Source organism: Podarcis vaucheri, assembly GCF_965113315.1.
Source record: "Podarcis vaucheri genome assembly, chromosome: 7".
Classification (NCBI taxonomy): Eukaryota; Metazoa; Chordata; class Lepidosauria; order Squamata; family Lacertidae; genus Podarcis; species Podarcis vaucheri.
In genome coordinates, this window is record NC_138765.1 from 9972771 (window position 1) to 9996644 (window position 23874).

A 23874-nucleotide genomic window follows, 5' to 3' on the forward strand; every position below is an offset into this window, starting at 1 on the left:
CTTCCAATCCTGCTTTGAGTCTGTTCTGTAAGATACAGAGCAAAAGGTGCTTTGGGGAAGAAATGCTAGGAGAGCAGACATCGCGTCTTAACTAGCAACCAGGATTGTTCCAAAGTTGTTAAATGTTTCTACCAAATGGCAAACTAGTATTAGTTGAGGTTATGTTTGCGGTTCATGGATATTGGTGGTTTTGAGGTAATTTAGTGTTTTGATCCTGTACTCTTTTAAGTACAGGAAGCCCACAACTTACGCACATTTAATTTGTGTATATTCAGCTTTACGGTGTGGCAAAAAATAAATGAATTAAAAAGCGGGTGGAAAGGGGGCAGGGTTCTGGGGGGGGAATAGATTTGGTAATCCCACAATATGCAATGTTGGCTTTATTTGTGAACTGTGGTAACCCCCCTAGTAATTGTGGATTTACAGTAATTATAAGAGGCAAAAATAATCAAATCACTTAGCTCAGCCTACTACCATCTAGATACAACTTCCACCGGTCTGTCTAGCACAGCTTAGGAGGACTGTCTTGGCTGCTAAGCATATGTGTTTTCAAACTGTTGGGATTTTGATTTCTTGTTGTGACACTCAATGGATGGTGTCAGGGAACTGACATCGGAGCCAGAGGCAGAGGTAAGGCTCCCAAGTGATGCTGGAGAGGGACCCAGCAGGGAGAGAGACAGCTCATCAGCTGGGGAAGGAAATCAGCGCAACACCAGGGATAAAGGGGGGCAGATGGGGGAATCGGCGAGAGGGCTCCAGGACTCCTCACCGGACACCAGCGGGGAGAGCATGGGTCCTCCGCCACCCACACCCTCACTGCGCAGAAGACTTCCACGCAGGGAGAGTAGGAGGAGACTTGGCGTCAAACAGCTTTTATGCTGGAAAAGGTTTAAGCAACGCCCACTGACGGATTCTGCTAGCGACTGAGGCAGCCACGAAGTGAAGGGCTGTCCAGACAGAAAAGGTTTAACAAGGCAACATAGCCAGGAGTGGTGGCAACTTACACACGAGCAACCCCTATATTCACTACAGATGGTGACTTGTTTCTTCCTCTGCTGTTATGCTGTTCAGGCCCCGTAGCAACTCAAATGGCCTTTTCAAAGAGAAATCCAAACTGACCAGGAAATGTGCCAAATATCTCGCCCACTTTGCTGTGATCTGGGACCTGGTGGCCAAAATATTTCTGAAAAGATCAGGATCACCATCCAGTTCCAGAAGTCTTTTTATATCCTTCTTAATTTTAGCCAGTGCTGGCTCATTGTCATTGTAAATCTCCAGTAATGTTTTGCCATCTCCCTCTTCTTCCCTCCATAGTCGGCATCCTTCTTTTCTATCTGCTTCCTCCTGGTTTTCCTCAAGCTTTCTTTGCTGTCTGGCATCTTCCTCACATTGCAAAATCCAGCTCAGGCGGCAAGGCCAGCAGTTGGAAAGAACAACCCAGTCTATCAGTTCTTCAATGCTGATTCTTTCCTCATATTTCCAAGGAGCCTCTGATTCCAGCTTGGTGATGGACAAGATGGTCAGGACTGTGTTCACCACCCTCTTCAGTTGCGCAGAATTCCCTGGGATGTATTCGTTATTCATCAAGTGCTTACAGATAATTAACTTTTCGCTACAGCCGGGGTCTTCTAAGCCTACCACTTTGATCCTGGTGTTGCTTTCTTCGCAAGAGCATGCATGATAATCCACCTTCAGAATCTCATTGACCAGCCTTAATTTGTCCTTGGGAGTCATCTGCGGCAGGGAGAAAGGCAAGGACACAATTCGGTCTAAGTACAAGTAGCCATTTGTGTGTTTCTTTTCTCTTTGAATACAATCCACAAGGATGCTTGGATCAGCAGCCAAGATGGAGATAAATGGGGCATCCTTGTCGGAAAGAAGTATGTTTATGGCATCCAGAACATCCACCACTTTGTCCTGAGTGCACCTGTCCAAATTGGTAATCTTCAGGACTACTAGGATCTTTCGCTTCTCTATCCATCCCAGGAACTGGAGGAAATTCGCTATGGTTCCCACTAATTCTTTCACAAAGTGCATGAAGCCCAGCTTGGCACTGAGGGTGTTTCTGTCAATTTCTGTCTGAAGCTTTTTTTTCAGTGTGTAGTAGAACTTGATCATTACATGTATGAAAGGAGCGATAAACAGAATAGCCCCTACTAAAGCAGTGGATCCAAAGAGCGACTTTAAATTACCTTCCTTTATCAACATGCTAACTGCTAGTAAAAGAAGAACCAAACCTGTTATAACAGGAATGAAGAGCTTCCCCCATCCTTTAAAAACCCATTTCTTTCTCTTAGTTTTTCTTACAGATTGCCCATCAAGGACCATAAAAATCGTAAAAAGTGCTTTGTTCTTCCCTTCGATTCCGTCAAGCAGCGCTGTAAGAAGGCCAGCCCAGATGTGGTCACATCCCACATACTCCCAGGCATCGAAATGGATGAAGATGTACCGCGTACCTTTGAGTTCTTCAGAACCGGAAGCAGGGTAACAAAAAATCACACGCCAAATGAGTGAAAGCAGGGAATACTTTCCCCCACTTTTCTCCCCCTCTGTGGGCATGTGGCCTGTAAAAGAAAGTGGGAAGCACAACATTTGTACCAATCTGTACTCATCATCACAGGTGGGATGAGTCTGCTGCAGTCCACAGCTGGTGGGGGGGGTCGGTCATTTTCTGGTCATCACTTAGGAACATAGGAAACTGCCTTATACTGAATCAGACCATTGGTCTATATAGTAGTAGTAGTAGTAGTAGTAATACTACTACTACTGCTACTACTACTACTACTACTACTAATAATAATAATAATTTATTTGTACCCCGCCCATCTGGCTGGGTTTCCCCAGCCACTCTGGGCGGCTTCCAACAAAGATTAAAAATACATTAAAATGTCACACACTAAAAACTTCCCTGAAGAGGGCTGCCTTCAGATGTCTTCTAAATGTCAGGTAGTTGTTTATCTCTTTGACATCTGATGGGAGGGCGTTCCACAGGGCAGGTGCCACTACTGAGAAGGCCCTCTGCCTGGTTCCCTGTAGCTTTGCTTCTTGCAGTGAGGGAACCGCCAGAAAGCCCTCGGCGCTGGACCTCAGTGTCCGGGAAGAACAATGGAGGTGGAGACACTCCTTCAGGTATACTGGATCGAGGCCATTTAGGGCTTTAAAGCTCAACACCAACACTTTGAATTGTGCTCGGAAACGTACTGGGAGCCAATGTAGGTCTTTCAAAACCGGTGTTATGTGGTCTCGGTGGCCGCCCCCAGTTACCAGTCTAGCTGCTGCATTCTGAATATATAGCTCCATATCTACCTGCACTGACAGTCATTAGCTCCCCAGTGGTTTTCTGGCAGTGAATATTCCCAGCCCTAACTGGAGATGCTGGGGATTGAACCTTAATAACAGAAATCTACCGGCTCACAAGCTGGTTTGGAACAGGAGACCACTTCCTCTTTAATCTGTTCTTTTATTTAGTCTGTTTCTAGACTGTGTGCTTTAGCAGGGCATCACAAAACTCCGGATACCAGTTTGGTGTGGGTATGGAGACACAGCAATGTAAAAGAATGTGGAGTTAGTAGTTAGTTTGTTGGACTGGGACCTGTGAGAAGAAAGTGCAATTCATAGGTCAGCCATGAAGCTCACTGCCTCTCAGCCCAACCTATCTCACAGGTTTGTTGGGATACAAGGCGAACTCCGTGGAGCAAAAATAGGGTACACACATTATTTTAAACAAATTACTGGAAGTATGACTTAAAAATAGTAATTGTGTGTTGAGTACTTAATCTGGTGTTCTCCTGGCCCTGAGCCACAGAGCTTCCCTGATGCAGGATTTATTTGCAAGAAAGATCCCATGCCTTGCCAATTAACTTCACACCCCTTACCTTCTGCATCCCTCTCTGGGATATTTAAATACAGCTTTGATTATTCTTTTCCGAGTCAATGGTACTTACTTTCAATTTCGTCTAGGAGCCTCCTTTTGCTTCTCCCCCATGGTGCGTAGAATCCCATTGTCACTGGTGGGTCGATATTTTGCAGAGACTTTGCCAGGGCTTTGCAGTAAATGGCTTCATGGGTTTCAACTGTACAATTATAACCCATTTTACAGGAAAAAAAGAAAGCAAAAAAATTATTATCTTAAAAACCACGTGGTTAGTAGTTGCAGCAACAAAGGGAGTTTAAGTAGGCACATCCTATGGCAACCATAAAAAGGTAAAGGGACCCCTGACCATTAGGTCCAGTCGTGACCGGCTCTGGGGTTGCGGCACTCATCTTGCTTTACTGGCCGAGGGAGCCGGCGTACAGCTTCCGGGTCATGTGGCCAGCATGACTAAGTCGTTTCTGGCGAACCAGAGCAGCTCACGGAAACGCCATTTACCTTCCCGCCGGAGCGGTACCTATTTATCTACTTACTCTTGAACTGCTAGGTTGGCAGGAGCAGGGACTGAGCAACAGGAGCTCACACCGTCGCGGGGATCCCAACCGCTGACCTTCTGATCAGCAAGTCCTAGGCTCTGTGGTTTAGCCCACAGCGCCATCCGCGTCCCATGGCAACCATAGGCATGAAATAAAGAGGAGTTCAAGGCAGGCTTGGGTGACAAGGGCTTTGTCCTTTAGCAACTTTAAATTGTGGTACCCACATGAACGACCAGGATCTGAAAAGGATGCTGCAGCAGCACAGGGTCAAACAATGTGGGCAGGAGGCAATCCCACCTCATACAACGCCTGCCCATCCAATGCACTGCAGCGCAGTGACTGAGACTGAACTGCATTCAGTGAGCAGTTTTGTACACCCTCTGACTGACCCAAAGGTCCAAGCTGTAGACCAGTGGTGTCCAAACTTTTTTCAAAGAGGGCCAGATTTGATGAAGTGAAGGGCCGTGGGGGCTGACCAAAGGGCCAACCCAAGTTGTTGAGCTTTTCTTAGGATTGAAAAATTGGGTTGGAGTTGTTGAGGTTTTTAAATAAGGAAATAAACTGACCGGCGGGCCAAATTAGGCCCCCGAAATGGACTTTGGTCATGTCTGCTGTAGACACCAATAAACACTGTGAGATGTACGTCAGGTGGAACTATAACCAATGTGGGTCCTTAAATGGCCTAATATAGGACTGGAGAGCTCCAAATGTCGAGTCCGCCATATATCCTCACTAACAAAACCCAAATTGCTAGCAGTAGATTCAGTGCAAAAAAGAAACTTTACCAAACCAGGACACATTCATCCCCAGCCACATGAAGCCATGATTTGTAATAGCCCCTAAGTGCTATTTAATGAGGAACGGCCCATTATGGTGACCAAACAGTGGACTGGCAGAAGGCTGACTTAATGACACATTTACCCCTGAAAGCACCTGGGCTGCGACAGTAAACCATGACATTTCTGCTATCAATGGAAGAGAAGCAAACTCAACAAAGGTGATCAAAGAGGGCACCATTGACCACTTTTGCACAGACAGCATAAAGATTTGAAGATGCCAAGAGGGGAACGGAATGGGCAAATATGGCCCCCTGCTCAGTTCCACCCATTCTGTACCAAAATGCAGTAGGACGATTTGTAGGCAATGGCACTCTGGGACCCATTCCTGGAGTGATCAGAAAGAGCCATCGCTGCCAGAGCCCTCTGGGTCTGGCAGCTGAGAGGGAAAACTGATATAATAATAATGGCACACCTGGATGGTCCCTCATCAGTTCTTGGTGCTCTGGATCACTCATCTTTGTGGCTGGCAAACTTCAGCAGCTGTCAAAAAAATACATAGCGTGAGTGTCTTTGGGCACTGATTTGCTTGGAAGGCTACTTTGAAGATAGTGTGGAAAGTGGTGGGCTGTACACAGTCAATTCACGCTGGGCTGCTGACAAGTCCCACCATCCCTACACATCTCCCCGGTCATCTGCAGGCTCAGTTAAAGGGTGCTGGTTAAAGCCTGGATACTTGAATAACTATCTCTCCAGCATTTATGTGCGTGAGTGTCTGAGGGTGGTTGGAGGATAGGTAAAGGGACCCCTGACCATTAGGTCCAGTCGTGGCCAACTCTGGGGTTGCGGCACTCATCTTGCTTTATTGGCCGAGGGAACTGGTGTACAGCTTCTGGGTCATGTGGCCAGCATGATTAAGCTGCTTCTGGCGAACCAGAGCAGTGCAGGGAAACGCCGTTTACCTTCCCACCTACTATTTATCTACTTGCACTTTGACATGCTTTCGAACTGCTAGGTTGGCAGGAGAGCTCACCCCATCGCAGGGATTCAAACTGCCGACCTTCGGACGGGCAAGTACTAGGCTCCACAGCACCACCCGCGTCCAAGGTTGGAGGATAGATGGCAGTTAATGGATTGAGGTTGAATCCTGACAAGTACTGTTTTGGGGGGATATGGGGCGGGTGGGTGTGGGGGACTCCCTGGTCCTGAATGAGGTAACTATGCCCCTGGGAGTCATTTTGGACTCACAGCTGTAAATGGAGGCACAGGTCAACTCTGGGTCCAGGGCAGCTGTCTACCAGCTCCATCTGGTACACTGGCTGAGAGCCTACCTGCCTGCAGACTGTCTCACTAGAGAGGTGAGTTATCTCCCGCTTGGACTACTGCAATGGGCTCTTTGTGGGGCTACCTTTGAAGATGACTCGGAAATTACAACTAATTCAGAATGCAGCAGCTAGACTGGTGACTGGGAATGGTCATGCTGGATAGAAGTCCTAGGGTATACTCTGAAGATACAGGAGACCACCACCTTGCTAAAGCTGAGCTGGACAATATAGGACTTCTCAGTGCACATGCTTAGGATGTGCGGCATTTCCTAAAGATGTGGAAGGTGAACCTAAAATTTACAGATGGTATCTTATTGAAAGAGAATTATATGAAAATGATAGATGGTATATAACACCAGAGAAAGTGATCAAAATGTATAAAAAGGGATCAAAAACCTGTTAGAAATGTAAAGAAAAAGATGGGACATTCTATCATATGTGGTGGGAATGCAAAAAGATTAGAAATTATTGGGAAATGATATATAATGAACTTTTGTTAAGAAACCAGAAGCATTCCTTCTAGGAATTTTAGACCAAGATGTAAAAAAAGAAAACTGGAAATTATTTATGTATGCAACAACAGCGGCAAGAATTTTATTAGCACAAACTTGGAAGACGGAAGAAATACCAATGAAAGAACAATGGCAAGGGAAACGTATGGAATATGCAGAACTGGCAAAACTAACAGAAAAATTACATGAAAAGGACAACAAAGACTTTAAAAGAGAATGAGAACCATTTATAACATATACGAAGAGGCAACATAAAGAAATGGACTCATTGGCAGGGTTTGAGTAAACAATCACAACTGTATACAACAAAAAATAGGACTATATGTATTGAGAAATTTGGGGGAAAACAATATGCAGGATGAACAATATGGAAATAAAACAAAACAGGAGTATGAGGGAAGTCCAGGGGAGGAAGGTTGAAATATGAAAAATTGTTAAAGGTATATTGTTAGAAGAAGTATACATGGAAAAATCAATAAAAAATTATTTATCTCAGGATGTGCTCCATTTCCTGATCCTGAACATCTATCTGGGTGCATAAATCATACCCAGATAAGAAAGTCAATCCCTGCCTCCCTTCTTTTTACTCATTAAAAACACTTACCTGGTAAAAATCCAATGTGAGCGTGGACTGAACTTGCCTGGATTCTTCAGCTGAAATACATGCCACAGAATTAGTGGAGCAGCAGTAACCCCAGACACCGACTCTTGGCTCAGAATCTTGCAGAATATATACTGAATGGGATGTGGCTAATCATGACACCATATGAGCCATATCTTTGCATCACAATGATGGGAAGTAAGTTTACGTGAACCCAATTTGCTTGGTAATAAGTTAACAGAAAGTAAACCACTATCACGTCATAAGTCAATAATTTAATTATCATCACCATAGGTCTTAACGAAAGTCAGCATCATGCATGGATGAAAAAAAATACTTAGAATAGCTCAAGAACATTAGTTACATCCTGGTAAGATGTGTCTTTCCTTCAACCAAGTGAATTAAGCTACTTCTTCTTTTTTAAATCAAATTAAGCTACTTTTTCAATAATTACCCTGTTAGTTGCGGCAAGCAAAAGTTTGTTGTTTTCTTTATTTCTCCAATGGTAGACCAATGAGAAATTGACTCAGGTACTTAGATTTTGGTTACTTGAAAACAGAACAGAAAATGAGGGTTATGTTCAACCTCTTCAGCCCTACAAATACAGCATCTCTAAGCAGATGAAACCTTCCACAACTGATGGCTGTAATGTGCTGTTTATGGGGTCACCTTTTGAAGAAGACTGTTTGGAAACTGCCGTCAGTGCAGAATACAGCAGCTAGATTGCTGCTAACTGGCACCGTGCATTGAGAAACTGTTGATGATATTCCAAAAGACAAAACTAAATTTTTCTTATACGTGACGTCTGCAGCAAGAATCCTGGTGGTAAGTATTGGAAAGGGAATCAGTTACCCACTAGGGGAGAATGGTTATGTAAGCTTTCAGAATATTTAGAATTAGCCAAATTGACAGAAATAATAAGACACAAACCAAAAAGTGAAGTGAAAAAGGAATGGGAGTGTTTAAATGAATACCTTAAAAGTCAAGGTTCGAGGACAGAAATCTGGCTGAGTCTGGAATAACCTTGTGAAGTGAAAGGATAAGAAAGAGGGATTCATATCTAGATGCTAGGATAGAGATGATCAGGAAGACAGGAAGACACAATGAGAGGTAAAGGAGGTGGTGTGGGATTGGTGGAAGTCAACGTTTGTTTTTCCTTTTAGTGTTCATATTATTAACTTGTAAGATATGGATTTGGTTTTTTTGTATGCTGGTTTTTGTGTTTTGTGTATTGTTATTTTTCGATATTTTTTGTATTGTTGTTGTGTGGAAAATACTAATAAAATTTAAATTATAAAAGAGAGAGAGAGAAACTGTTGCCCCCATGTTTAAGAACTTCATTGCCTTCTGTCCTGTTCCCAAGTACAATTCAGAGCTGCTGTTTACCTTTAAGGCTTTAAGGCTTGGGAAGTGAGAACCTGTAGAAATGTCTTCGCCCAAACCAAACTGTCCATGACTTTCGTAAAGGCCTACCTCCAGGTGTCCTCGCCAACTGAGGGAAGGGGTTGACCACAACAAAGAAGGACTTATCCATTGTTGGTGCCACCACCCCAGTTACTGAACCCTTTTTCCTGGAAAGCTCACCCATAGTGGCATTTGAAAGTCATCTAATCTCCCTTGCTGTATTATACTGTATTGTTTAATTAGTGTTTTTATGGAGCAGTCAAGTAATTTCGTTCTCTCCGAAGGGGGCAATGACAATAAAGATATTTTTATTATTTTTATTATTTTTATTATTTTTATTATTATTATTATTATTATTATTATTATTATTAAGAGCTTTTAATATACAGTATACCTAAATGTTTGGACTCCTTTTGGTATCTGGTTTACGCTGCTGCTATTATTATTACATTAACTTTTTTTGTTAATGATGGACCTGTAACTGAACAAGAATTTCACTCTGCATTAGGAGATTCTCCATTCACTTGGATTCACTTGAAACAGGTACATGATTTTCTTGCTCCTACTGAAAGGAACAAGGATTTCTCATGAAATCTTACAGCTAAAAAGCTGGCACTTACCTAAACAGTTCTGCATTGCTTCTAAGGAAAAGACATATTTTGTTGACTTCATTGTATGAATGATGTGAGTGAGTCAAATATCCCTCGAAAGGCTTGGTGCAAGAATGAACTCTAAAGCAGAGAGAGAGAGAGAGAGAGAGAGAGAGGGAAGGAAGGAATATGAATCACCCAGCAGAATTGCTTAGAGTGGGAAACCATCTGCGGCAGACCCGTGTGGTATCATTGACAACGGACCAGTCAATATCCTGCTGTGACTCACTTTTAAGGACAGAATCACCTGAACCCATGTTGAACCTGATGCTGCAATTGTTTCAGGTTTATTGAAAGTCTCTGGAGCATCTACTGGGCATTGTTGGGAGTGATATAAATAGAAAGGAATGTAAGCTTTTTTTATATGCAGTAACAGCAGCAAGAATATTACTGGCCCAAAAATGGAAGCAAGAAGAATTACCGACGATTGAAGAATGGAGGATGAAGTTAATGGACTATGCAGAACGAGATAAATTAACAGGAAGGATTCGAAACCGGCGGGACCAGAAATTCACGGAAATATTTGAAAAGTATTTGTGAAGACCAGACGACGTTTGTAGGTTTGCAATAAGTTTTGTGAGGAGTATTATTGGAAGTATTGCAAAAATGTATAAGAGGAAGGATGATTTGTTAAAAGATTTAAAGGCAATGTAAAGTTAAGAAATGCATAAGAAGTGGTTAAAACGGTGGATCATCAGAGGTGCTGATGGAAGTCTAAAAAGATTGTATATGTGATAAGTTTTGTGGTTTACTTTATAATTTATATATTAAAATTAATAAAAATTATATATATATATATACATATATGCTTTCGTAGATTTTCACGGGTATAGGAATGCAGGTTTTGGTGTCTTCGGGTGTCTTCCCGTGTAAGAGTCGGGGTGTCTGTGCGACGTTTCGACGAGGTCTCACTCGTCATCTTCAGGCTGGTGCTTTCGGCTTCTTGTTACTGGAACAGAGCTAACAGAGTAACAAGAAGCCGAAAGCACCAGCCTGAAGATGACGAGTGAGACCTCGTCGAAACGTCGCACAGACACCCCGACTCTTACACGGGAAGACACCCGAAGACACCAAAACCTGCATATACATATATATATATATATATATACACACACACACACACACACATATATATATATATATGACGCGGGTGGTGCTGTGGGTAAAACCTCAGCGCCTAGGGCTTGCCGATCGCATGGTCGGCAGTTCGAATCCCCGCAGCGGGGTGAGCTCCCATCTTTCGGTCCCAGCTCCTGCCCACCTAGCAGTTCGAAAGCACCCCTAAGTGCAAGTAGATAAATAGGTACCGCTTTATAGCGGGAAGGTAAACGGCGTTTCCGTGTGCTGCACTGGTGCTGGCTTGCCAGAGCAGCTTTGTCACGCTGGCCACGTAACCCAGAAGTGTCTCCGGACAGCGTTGGCTCCCGGCCTCTTAAGTAAGATGGGCGCACAACCCTAGAGTCAGACACGGCTGGCCCGCACGGGCAGGGGTACCTTTACCTTTACCTTTATATATATATATAAAAGAAAGTCTTTGGAGCATCAGTGAATTATACCTTGTGGAATCCATTTCAGGTACTGCAATCCAAAGATATGGATAGGATGCTTATGGTGGTGAAGGTCAGCAATGTGCCCTCTAGATCCCTGTCCATCATGGCTATAAAAACTAGGAGGAGGGGATTGATTGGATGGGTCCAGGCAGTGCTCAGTTCCTCACTACAGGAGAGAGTTCTGCCCACTGCTTTGAAACAAGCAGTGGTGTCCGTCCCCCCCCTCCTAAAGGGATCCAGAGGTTTGGGAAAACGTCAGTCCGTTCTCTCTTCTGTCCTTGGCAAGGTGGTGGCCAGCCAGATGCATCTCTTTCTGGAGGAAGGTGGTTATCTGGATCCATTCCAGTTTTGTTTCAGACCCATTTCTGGTTTCAAAACAGCCTTGGTCAGCCTGATTGATGACCTTTCAAGATTAAGGGGAATTGCAACCCTGTTGGTTCTTCTTGCTGTCTCAGTGGCTTCTGACACTGTTGACCATAGTGTTCTTCTGGAGCAATTCAGAGGTGGGGGCACTCTACAACAGTGCTTCTACTCCTACCTGCAGGGTCACTACTAGAAAATACTACTAGGATATTGCTGCTTGGCTCCATGATTTTGGGGCTGTGGGGTCCTGCAAGAGTCCATTCTGTCTCCTTCGCTATTGAACATCTATATGAGAGTGTTGGGAGCTCTCATCTGGGGATTTGGAGGGTGATGTCATCAGTATGCTGATGATACTCAGTACTATCCATTCCATCAGACTCAGGAGAGACCATGAAGGTGTTGGACAGGTGTCTGGATGCACTGAATGGGGGCCAGTAAATTTGATAAGGTGCAAGTGCTGTGGGTGGGTGGTTCACATGTCTGTGATTTCAGTATACATCCTGTTCTGAGAGGGTTTGCACTTCCTTGAAGGACCAAGTTTGTAGTTGGACAGTTCTCCTGGATTCCAATTTGTCACTGGAGTTCCAGGTGGCTAGGAATGCTTGTGCCCAGCTAAGCCTGGTTCACTGGCTATAGCCATTCCTGGCCTGGGAGAGTCTGGCCTCAGTTGTCCACACTGTAGTGGCCTCCTGCTTGGACTGCTTGGATGGGGGTCTCCACCCCCATCATTCAGCCCAGGCACTGAGGTCCAGTACTGAGGGCCTTCTGGCGGTTCCCTCGCTGCAAGAAGTGAGGTTACAGGGAACCAGGCGGAGGGCCTTCTCGGTAGTGGCGCCTGCCCTGTGGAACGCCCTCCCAGCAGATGTCAAGGCAATAAACAACTATTTTACTTTTAAAAGACAAATGAAGGCGGCCCTGTTTAGGGAAGTTTTTAATGTCTGGTGCTGGATTGTTTTTAATATTCAGTTGGAAGCCGCCCAGAGTGGCTGGGGAAACCCAGCCAGATGGGCAGGGTATAAATAAATAAAATTATTATTATTATTATTATTATTATTATTATTATTATTATTATTATTATTATTTATTGCTACTGTTGTGTACTCTATGTGGGTCTGCCCTTCTTGTTGTCACTGCCATGGGCCACCTGGCTGTTGCTGATCCATGGCAGGGCCTTTTCAGTGGAATGCCTTCCCTAGCCTGACTCAATCATTATTACCTTTCAGGAAGAATTTGAAAACATTCCTGTTTACCCAGGCATTCGGTGACTGAAGAATACTGTTCCTGGCAACCTTGAGATTATTGGAAGGAAGCATGTCTTTATTATTCAGCACGAACTCTGCTACCTTTTAAGTGCCGCAACAGCACATCCAGTTAGCCCAGCCTCTTTTGCCTTGGGAAGTCATGCTCAGGAGACAATTCCTGTTGTTTGTTTGTTTTTTATAATATTTTTATTAATTTTACAGAGATTTTTTATAACAAACAAACATATAAAAAGACAAACAAACACGCATAATTTCATAATATCTTTTCTTAAACTTCTTTTCTCAGACTCCCCCATACCTCCCCTTTCTGCATCCTCCTGTCCAAATTTTTATAGCAACTTGTAAATATTTTTTTTCCACTCTGATTCATTTTAGTCCTTTCTTGATCAAGTCTTACATTACTGCAACCCTTTCTTTCTAAGAAACCTCGACATTCTAACATTCATCAAGTTTATAATAGTCCTTGAGATAAATCTTGAATTTCTTCCAGTCTTCTTCCGCAGTCTCCTTTCCCTGATCACGAATTCTGCTAGTCATCTCCGCCAGTGTCATATAGTCAATCACTTTCATCTGCCACTCTTCCAAGGTGGGTAGGTCTTGTGTCTTCCAATACTTTGCAATCAATATTCTTGCTGCTGTTGTTGCATACATAAAGAAAGTTCTATCCTTCTTTGGCACTAATTGGCCGACAATGCCCAAGAGAAAGGCCTCTGGTTTCTTAAGGAAGGTATACTTAAATACCTTTTTCATTTCATTATATATCATTTCCCAGAAAGCCTTAATCTTCGGGCATGTCCACCAAAGATGATAAAAAGTACCTTCAGTTTCCTTACATTTCCAACATTTGTTATCAGGCAAGTGATAAATTTTTGCTAGCTTGACTGGGGTCATGTACCACCTGTAAATCATTTTCATAATATTTTCCTTTAAGGCATTACATGCCGTAAATTTAATACCGGTGTTCCACAACCTTTCCCAGTCGGCAAACAAAATGTTATGACCAATGTCCTGTGCCCACTTAATCATAGCTGATTTAACTGTTTCATCTTGTGTATTCCATTTCAACAGCAAATTATACATTCTTGACAGGTTCTTAGTATTGGGTTCTAACAGTTCAGTTTCTAATTTTGATTTCTCCACCTGGAAGCCAATTTTCCTGTCTTGTTTATACACCTCCATTATTTGATAATAGTGGAGCCAGTCTTGTACTTTGGGTTTTAGTTTTTCATGACTCTTTAATTTCAATTTCTCTCCATCCTGTTCTAAGATCTCATAATACTTTGGCCATCCGACCTCCATATTGACTTTCTTGTATGCCTTAGCTTCTAAGGGTGACAACCATCTAGGGGTTTTGTTTTCCAACAAATCTTTATATCTCATCCAAACATTAAATAACGCTTTCCTAACAATGTGATGTTTAAAGACACTATGCACTTTGATTTTGTCATACCATAGATATGCATGCCATCCAAATGCATTATTGAAACCTTCTAAGTCCAAGATATCTGTATTCTCGAGGAGCATCCACTCTTTCAGCCAGCAAAACGCTGCTGCTTCATAGTACAATTTTAAGTCCGGCAGGGCAAATCCCCCTCTTTCTTTTGCATCTGTAAGTATTTTAAATTTTATTCTGGGCTTTTTGCCCTGCCAGACAAATTTCGCAATGTCTTTCTGCCACCTCTTGAAACAGTCCATCTTATCAATAATCTGCAAAGTTTGAAACAGAAATAACATTCTAGGCAATACATTCATCTTGATAACTGCAATTCGGCCTAACATTGACAATTTCAAATTTGACCATATTTCTAAATCTTTCTTAATTTCTGACCAGCATTTTTCATAGTTGTCCTTATACAAATTCAAATTTTTTGATGTCAAATATACCCCTAGATATTTCACCTTCTTGACCACCATCAAACCTGTCTCTTCTTGAAACTTATTCTTCTCCATATCTGTTAAATTTTTTCCTAAGACTTTAGTTTTTTGTTTATTCAATTTAAATCCAGCTACCTGGCCAAATTGTTGAATTATCTCTAAGACCCTTTTCGTACTAGTGTTTGGCTCTTGTAAAGTCAAGACTAGGTCATCTGCAAATGCCCTTAACTTGTAATGTTTGGCTCCGACCTGTACGCCTTTAACCTCCTGGTCATTTCTAATCATATTCAGCAACACCTCCAGGACCGAAATAAAAAGCAATGGGGAAATTGGGCACCCCTGTCGTGTTCCTTTTTCTATCTTAAGTTCCTCAGTTATTACATTATTTACAATCAGCTTAGCTTTTTGTTCAGAATATATTGCACCCATACCATTCTCAAAACCTTGCCCTACCCCCATCCCATGAAGATTCTTTTTCATAAAACTCCAAGAAATATTATCAAAGGCTTTCTCCGCATCCACAAATATCAAAACTGCTTTGGTGTTAATGTTCACCTCTAACTTTTCCAGAATATCTATTATATTCCTGACATTGTCTGAAAGGTGTCTCTTTGGGAGAAAGCCTGCTTGGTCCTTATGAATCTTCTCCATCAGCACTTTTTTAAATCTTTTTGCTAAAATGTCTGCAAAAATTTTGTAATCCACATTAAGTAATGATATTGGGCGGTAGTTCTTCAGTTGAGTCTTTTCAGTCTCTGTCTTTGGTATGAGTGAAATATATGCTTCTTTCCACGATTCAGGTGCCCTTTTTCCCTCTAAAATCTCGTTGCAAACTTCCTTTAACGGTTGTATCAACCATTCCTTTAAAGATTTGTAGTATCTGGAAGTCAATCCATCTGGCCCCGGAGATTTGCCCAATTGCATGTCCTGAATGGCACCCTCTATCTCTTGTTCTGTTATTCTCTGATTTAAGTCCACCTTGCTTTGATGAGAGATTTTCTGTAAACCATATTTGTTAAGGAATTCATCTATATCCTCTTCATTTTGTAATCCTTGAGAGTAAAGTTTTTTAAAATAGCTCAAAAAGCCATTTCTTATTTCGTTGGGTTTAGATATATTCTTTCCGTCCACTTCTAGGCTTGTAACTGTATTTAATTTCTGCCTTTTCTTTAGTTGCCATGCCAAAAGTTTGCCACATTTATCTGCCGATTCAAATGTCTTTTGTTTCATTTGCTTTATCTTCCACTCTATCTCTTGATTCATCAATTCCATATATTGTGTTTGGTGTAACTTAATCTCTCTCAAGATCTCCTGGGACTTTGGTTTTGATCTTAATTTTTTCTCTCCTTCTTTTATCTTTTCAAGAATCTTTTCCTTTTTCTCATTCTGCTTTCTCTTCTTTATTGAATTTTGTTGAATCAAGAATCCTCGCATCACAGCTTTACTTGCGTCCCAGATCACTCTTTTTTCTACATCGCCCTTTAGGTTTATTTCAAAATAGTCCTTTAGAGTTTTTTGGGCCTTCATGTGGATCTCCTTATCTCGAAACAGGGTGTCATTCATCCTCCATCTAAACTGACCAGTTACTGTTAGTTTCATTTCCATCTTCACGGCGTTATGGTCGGAGCAAGTTTTTGGGCAGATTTCTACCTTCTTAATCCTCGGAGCCATTCCACTAGTAACCCATATTTGGTCAATTCTGGTCCAGGTCATCTTTGCATGGGAGAAAAAGGTTCCCTCTCTTTCAAGAGGGTTCCTTGTTCTCCATATGTCTATTAAGTCCATATTTTCTGTCATTTCAAAGAAAGTCTTCGGAAGTCTCCCTTCTTTAGTAAGTGTCAGTCTTTGTGTCTTGTCCATATTTGTAGAAACTACACCATTCATATCTCCCATAATTATCATATTGTAATCCAGATAGTCCATCAAAGTTTCATGAAGTTTTTTGAAAAATTCTGCTTTGCCTTCATTTGGTGCATAGATCCCGATTATCAAAAATTTTTCTCCTTGTACCTGTATCTCCACTGCTAAATATCTTCCTTGTTCATCTTTAAACATCATTTTTGGAGCCCACTTCTCTTTTACATAAATCACAATTCCTCTTTTTTTCACTTTGTCCGACGAAATAAATTCTTGTCCCAATCTTTTATTTATAAGTAGTCTCCTGTGAGCTCTAGTTATATGAGTTTCTTGTAGGCATATCAAGTCCAGTTGTTCTCTGTACAAAATATGGAAGACTTGTCGTCTCTTCAAAGGCATGTTTATCCCATTACAATTCCAGCTAAGGAATTGCAGGGCCATCTTGTTATTTTTCTGGTATTCCTCCAACAGCTCCCAGTTGTTGTTCTTCCTCTGTTGGTAATGGAAGGTTCTGTCCGAACGATAGGTTCAAGATGTCTAGTGCTCTCTTTTGTTCAACGATTGGTTCCACAGTTCCCTTCTGTAAATCCTCTTGATTTCTTTCCAAGAACTTCTCTTTATCCTGTATCGTCTTTATTTTCACCTTCTTTCCCTTGTAGTCAAAAGACAATCCCTGTGGAAATTCCCACCTAAAAAGAATGGTATTCTTCTTCAACAGATAAACCAAGTCTTTGTAAAAAGCTCTCAAGTCCAAAATATGCTTGGGAATATCTTTAAAGATCTGTATCGGTGAGTTCCCAATTTGTAAGGCCTTTTCAAAATGCAGTCTTAAAATTTTGTCTCTTTCTTCCTTCGATCTCAGGGTAATCAAACAGTCTCTCGGTGCCTTTCTGTTCTGTTTTTTGCCCAGTCTAAATGCTGTTGTAATCTTGAATTCGTCTTCCTCTAGATCTTCCCAAGCGTCAGCAAACTCTTGCATTAAAAAGTCTGTAAGATTATCTCCTTCGTCCTCTGGAATTGATCGTAATTTCAAATTCCTTTCTTTTCTTTGTAGTTCCCACAGTGCCAGGGTTGCATCGTGGTCATGGACCTTCTTGGCAATCGGTTCTAATTTTCCTTGGGTCTCCCCAGCAATAGTTCTGGCTTCTTCCGCAATTTGGCGTGTGGCAGAATTTTCTTGCGTAAGCCTGTTAATAGATTCTGTGTTCAAGTCAAGTCTTGTTGTTAAATCTGTCAGTTTCTGTGAATTTTCTGTCAATTTCTTAGTATTTTCTGCCGTCTGCCTTGTTAAATTCTCCAGAGATTGGTTTATCTTAAGAAGAGCCTGCGACACCGCATCCATCGAGACGGCTGTCCCTTTTTCCTGTCCTGTTGTCACTGTATGAGTTGTACCTGAAATCGAGCCTCTTTTCTTTTGTTGTTGTAGCTGTTGCTGTTGTTGATGTTGCCTTGTCTTTGCTCTCGTGCTTATCTCGTCTGCTGGGCCACTCATATCCCAAGGTCGTTTCCCACGGGAGCCGTCTCCTAGAGGAAAATTCCACTGTCCCGAAGTGTAGCAACTTTTAATTTACCCTCTAGAGGGAGCAAATCAAAATGTCCGCGTACGAAGACAAAGAGTGTTTTTTAAAAAAACAAATATATCAGGAGGCTTCTATATATATGTATTGCAGCACTTATTCCAATGGATACAGACTCAGCCTTCCCTAATATATTGTAACCACAGAGTCCCAGAACTTTGTAACAAGTAACAAGCAAAACTTCCACTATGTAACTTTCACAGGAATTTAAGACCAGTTCAGTGTCCCGTTGTCTTTAAGCAGTTCGTACCAGGTTGGAGGCTACAGAAGATTTCCTTTTTATTTAAATTAGTCATGCAGCTTATAAAGTCTCTTTTTCCTCCCCTCTGCCCTGCAAGCTAGAGGGGATATTCAAAGTCCAGATGTCGGATTTAAGCAGTTAAAGACAATATCCCATACGGATGCAGCTTAGTAACTTTCGTTGCTTTGGTTATCATGCAGTCGGGGGAAGGCAGACTTCCTTAATTTTAACCTTTCCCGTTTTCAGCCTGATTTCAGATGCGTTTAACTCAAATAGAGGTTCAATCTTACTCACGGGTTTTTTCAGTCCAAATTGTTCAGGAAGGAATCGGCGCTCTCCACTAATGGCGACGCGGCTTCACCCTGCGGGCTGGGTAGCGATTCTCAGCACCGCGCTCCCCGTTGTCGTTCCGGAGCCTTTAAAAAGGCTCCTTCTGCGGTAAAGGGGGGCGCTTCAGGTGCCCACCGAATCTCCTTGTTCACAGGCTCCGTGCCTGTGATTTTAGGGGTCCCCCGCTTGCCGTAGCGGGTCAGACCCGAACTCGCAGAGCCGTCCTCTCTCCGGAGCTCGGAGAGGGAGCAGCCATTAGCGCTGGCGCTGACCGGAAGTCCACAATTCCTGTTGTTTGTTTGGCCAACAGCACTGTCTGATTAGGGCCAATGAGGTGAGAATAGTCACCAGGTGTTATCTCATTGCTGTGCCACAGACAATAGCCCACGAATCACAGTTCCTTCCTTATTTCAAGTGACTGCTGGGGAAGAAACAACAAAGCAGCTGCCACACTCCAGGACCTTCAACTCTGGCTGCTAAGGAGACAAGAGCTGCTTGGAGGGCAAGGGTAAGTTTTCTTAAGCAGCTGGAACAGCAACAGGCAGAATCTGCAGCAGGTCAGAGCGATGGCTGGGACGGTGGACACAGCAGTTTAAAGTGGGTTTGGCGCATCCTGTATGTATGTGTTGTCTTCATTCAAATGACAGCCTACACAATCTCTCTGTTTAATTCAGCTCTTCCTGATCTGGGGATAATGCAGTGGGCAGGGGGGGGGGGGAATCCAGCATACGGGTGGGCCCTGGTGATATCATTAAGCATGATGCTTTATTCATTAACCACATTTGCTGAGAGCATGAAAACTCTTCCTTTTGGAAGGAAGCACTGTCCAGACCCATAAGTGATCATTCAAAATTTTATTTGCAGAACTTTCTTCAAAACCATAACAAAAGCATCAAAGATACATCCCAAATATCCAAGCAATGTCTTGTGCAATTCAGCACAGGCTTAGCATCATATAAATAACTTTAACTTATATAATCAGAGCTGACAAACATAGCTCTCTCTTCCACTCAGGAAGGGGTCAGCAAACTTTTTCAGCAGGGGGCCAGTCCACTGTCTCTCAGACCTTGTGGGGGGCGGGACTATTTTTTTTGGGGGGGTGGTCTTTTTATAGCCAGACAGCACAGAAGTTCTTCGAAGGAAAGTGGTGTTGGCATGTCCCACTGGGCACTGAGAGAGTCCAACTCTCCAACCACTTTCTCTTCCCCTCTCTGTTGTGTTCTGTCTCCTGCACCTGTTCACAAATACATGCTGAGTAAAACCCAAACATCGCTTGAGAACTGGAACTTGGAACCAACTGGTGCAAAGTAAATATATACAATCTTATTTTATTTCCATCACACAAAGGGAAGCATGTGTTTCTTCCAAGTGTAGAATCTGTGTTGCTTTGAGGTGGGAGGAGTTCCTAAATGATTTGGGTTGCAATCCTAAGAAGAAAATCCTAGTGGACTTTGCAGGACTTCTCAATAAACTTGCGTAAGTTAACCACTACTTACCTGGTAAAAAGTGAGTGTGAGCATGGACTGAACCTGTCTGGAGCCTTCTAGTGAAAGATATATCTAAGCAGAGCAGCTATAGCACCAGATACCAAATTTTGACTCAGGTGGTTGCAGAATATATACCATATGGGGTGTGGCTAATCATGATACAATCTGAGTAATGGCTTTGCATCATAATGTTAGGAAGTTTGGATTACTTTCACCAAAGAGAGAACAGATCTTGGAGTAAGCTGTGGGGCAAGTTTCCCTATAAAAGCATCTCAGACCGCATTAAGGAATCAATGTTGAAGAGAATGCAGAAATGGTAACCCCAGTTAAACTTTCACATATGCATAAACATACTTCATCTAGGTGCTGGCAGGGGTGTGGGAACAGAGGCAGCTATAGGCACTTGTGGTGGAAAATTTTGGGGAGCAAGTGTTTAATGAGATAAGAAAAATTACTCAACAGCATATCACAAAGTCGCCAGAGGTTGCATTATCAAATCTGTATTTAAATGAGAATCAGGACTTGATGGATAAATCACAAATGGCATTTCTCTCAGTGGCAACACGTGTGGTTATAATCACGTTCTGGAAGGACTTAGATGGTGTGAACTTGAATACCTGGCAAGAGGAGCAAAGTACAAAGATACCTTTGCAGGAGAATGGCGGACCTTTATTTCATTTACAAATTCTCCAGAAAAGCAAAGACCAGTTCCGAAAGATTATGAAGAGCTCGGCGCCCACTCAATAAGAATACATTTTACAAATGCTTACTGTTACAAGTTGTGGTGTATGGGAATGCAAGTTTCCATAATGTATTTTTGGAACTACATTATATTTTTGGAAATACACGAAAATGAAGGTGAAAAGAAGATTGCTACTAACTGGCACTGTGCACAGAGAAACAATTGCCCTGGCATTTAAGAACTGCACTCCTTGTAGCCTGTTCAGGTCAGAGCTGGTGTTTACCTTTAAATCTCTACCTCACCGGAGTACTTATAGGAATGTCTTCTCCCAACTAACTGTCCACATCCCGTGATGGTCTTGGGAGGCCTTCCTCTAGGTCTCTTCTCCAACGAAGGGAAGGTGGCTACAGTGGCGTAGGAAGGGGGGGTGCGGGTCGCCCTGGGTTTCATCGCTGATGGGGGTGGGGTGAGAAAACGGCGATGGGCTATGTGAGTCTGTGGCATTTTTAACTGTCAGGTTAATTCAGAGAAGCAATCAGCCCAAAATGAATGCCTAACAGCAACAAAGTGTATTGCTAGAATCAATCAAGAGCAAAGGTATAGCTGGCGGGGGGACACTGGGTGCCACACCATGGGGGGGTATCACTTACAGCGGGCACACACCCAGAGCACACGCCACACCCCTGTGGACAGTGTAGAATGTGTCCTTTTCTTTAAAATGCATCTCTGGGTTATTTGTGGGGCCTGCCTGGTGTTTTTACCTGAGTAGTGTTATGTACTGAAGTTCTCACCCCGGGCCAGCAGGGGGATACTGTAGATAGTTTTCACTCAGGTCCACATATGTAAACAAGGGATCGAAAGTGACATTCAGTGATTGGATAGTTACAGAAAATGGTTACTGTTGCGTTGTAGTGGAGCTCTATATAAGCAGGCTGGCCGAACCCTTCAGTTCAGTTCTATTCTGGCCTATGAATAAACAAGAGTCAGAAAAGCTAAAGCACAGAATGAACTCAGGCTTGCTAGAGAGGTTAAAAGCAACAAAAAAGGCTTTTATGGGTATGTTCGTAGCAAAAGGAAGAACAAAGAAACAGTGGGGTCACTCAGAGGAGAAGATGGTGAAATGCAAACAGGGGACACAGAAAGGGCTGAACTCCTCAATGCCTTCTTTGCCTCAATCTTCTCCGATAAAGAAAACAATGCCCGACCTGAAGAATTTGGAGCAAATGATTCAGCAAAGGAAACACAGCCCAGAATAACTAAGGAGATAGTACAAGAATATTTGGCTAGTTTAGATGTATTCAAGTCTCCAGGGCCAGATGAACTGCATCCAAGAGTATTAAAAGAACTGGCAGATGTGATCTCAGAACCACTGGCAGTCATCTTTGAGAATTCCTGGAGAACAGGCGAAGTCCCGGCAGACTGGAGGAGGGCAAATGTTGTCCCTATTTTCAAAAAGGGGAAAAGAGAAGACCCAAATAATTACCACCCAGTCAGTCTGACATCAATACCAGGGAAGATTCTGGAGCAGATCATTAAGCAAACAGTCTGTGAGCACCTAGAAAGGAATGCTGTGATCACCAATAGTCAGCATGGATTTCTGAAAAATAAGTCATGTCAGACTAACCTGATCTCGTTTTTTGACAAAATTCATAGAATCATAGAATCATAGAGTTGGAAGAGACCACAAGGGCCATCGAGTCCAACCCCCTGCCAAGCAGGAAACACCATCAGAGCACTCCTGACATATGGTTGTCAAGCCTCAGCTTAAAGACCTCCAAAGTAGGAGACTCCACCACACTCCTTGGCAGCAAATTCCACTGTCGAACAGCTCTTACTGTCAGGAAGTTCTTCCTAATGTTTAGGTGGAATCTTCTTTCTTGTAGTTTGGATCCATTGCTCCGTGTCCGCTTCTCTGGAGCAGCAGAAAACAACCTTTCTCCCTCCTCTATGTGACATCCTTTTATATATTTGAACATGGCTATCATATCACCCCTTAACCTCCTCTTCTCCAGGCTAAACATGCCCAGCTCCCTTAGCCGTTCCTCATAAGGCATCGTTTCCAGGCCTTTGACCATTTTGGTTGCCCTCCTCTGGACACGTTCCAGTTTGTCAGTGTCCTTCTTGAATTGTGGTGCCCAGAACTGGACACAGTACTCCAAGTGTGGTCTGACCAGAGCAGAATACAGTGGCACTATTACTTCCCTTGATCTAGATGCTATACTCCTATTGATGCAGCCCAGAATTGCATTGGCTTTTTTAGCTGCCGCGTCACACTGTTGGCTCATGTCAAGTTTGTGGTCAACCAAGACTCCTAGATCCTTTTCACATGTACTGCTCTCAAGCCAGGTGTCACCCATCTTGTATTTGTGCCTCTCATTTTTTTTGCCCAAGTGCAATACTTTACATTTCTCCCTGTTAAAATTCATCTTGTTTGTTTTGGCCCAGTTCTCTAATCTGTCAAGGTCGTTTTGATCTTGGCAGCCAGGGATTGTATATGCCCTGCATAGTTGGTACGCCTGCTCTGGCATAATCCTTCGGGGACAGGAGTAGGCTTTTATCAGGAAATCTTACATCTGAAAAGTTGGCACCTACCTAGCCAATTCCGCCTTGCTTCTAAGGAAAAGCCCTGCCTTCTTTTGCAAGGTGTAAATACTGTTAGTGAGCCAAATAGCTGGTGCTTCACTGGGGCTATTTCAAGAAGCTCAGTGGGTGTGTAATAGGCAGGAAGATGCAAAGTAGGCAGTTATTGTTTTGAAGTGTCTTGCCCGCAGACTGTCTCGCCAGAGTGGTGCATGCTCTAGTTATCTCCCGCTTGGACTACTGCAATTAAAAGTTCAAAATTTTCTAATAATCCCAGAAGTCAGAAGGAAATGGAAGCATTTGTGGCTGCTGTATTTGGCTTATGCAACTAGTGCTTTCATATAGACCTGTGGTTCCGAACGTGGGGCACACACTCCACAGGGGGGCAATTTGCT

The 23874-nt window shown here is 42.9% G+C and overlaps 1 long non-coding RNA gene across 4 annotated transcripts in view; it reads left to right on the top strand.

Moving 5' to 3' along the window:
• The window catches only part of LOC309537014, a 31468-nt gene extending 18453 nt beyond the window's left edge, over positions 1-13015 (top strand). For all 4 annotated transcript variants that reach the window (XR_014221750.1, XR_014221751.1, XR_014221752.1 and 1 more), the window contains 2 exons: positions 2310-2484; positions 12812-13015. This is a non-coding gene — a long non-coding RNA (uncharacterized lncRNA). The remainder of the gene's footprint in view (positions 1-2309; positions 2485-12811) is intronic.
• The last annotated feature ends 10859 nt before the right edge of the window (positions 13016-23874 follow it).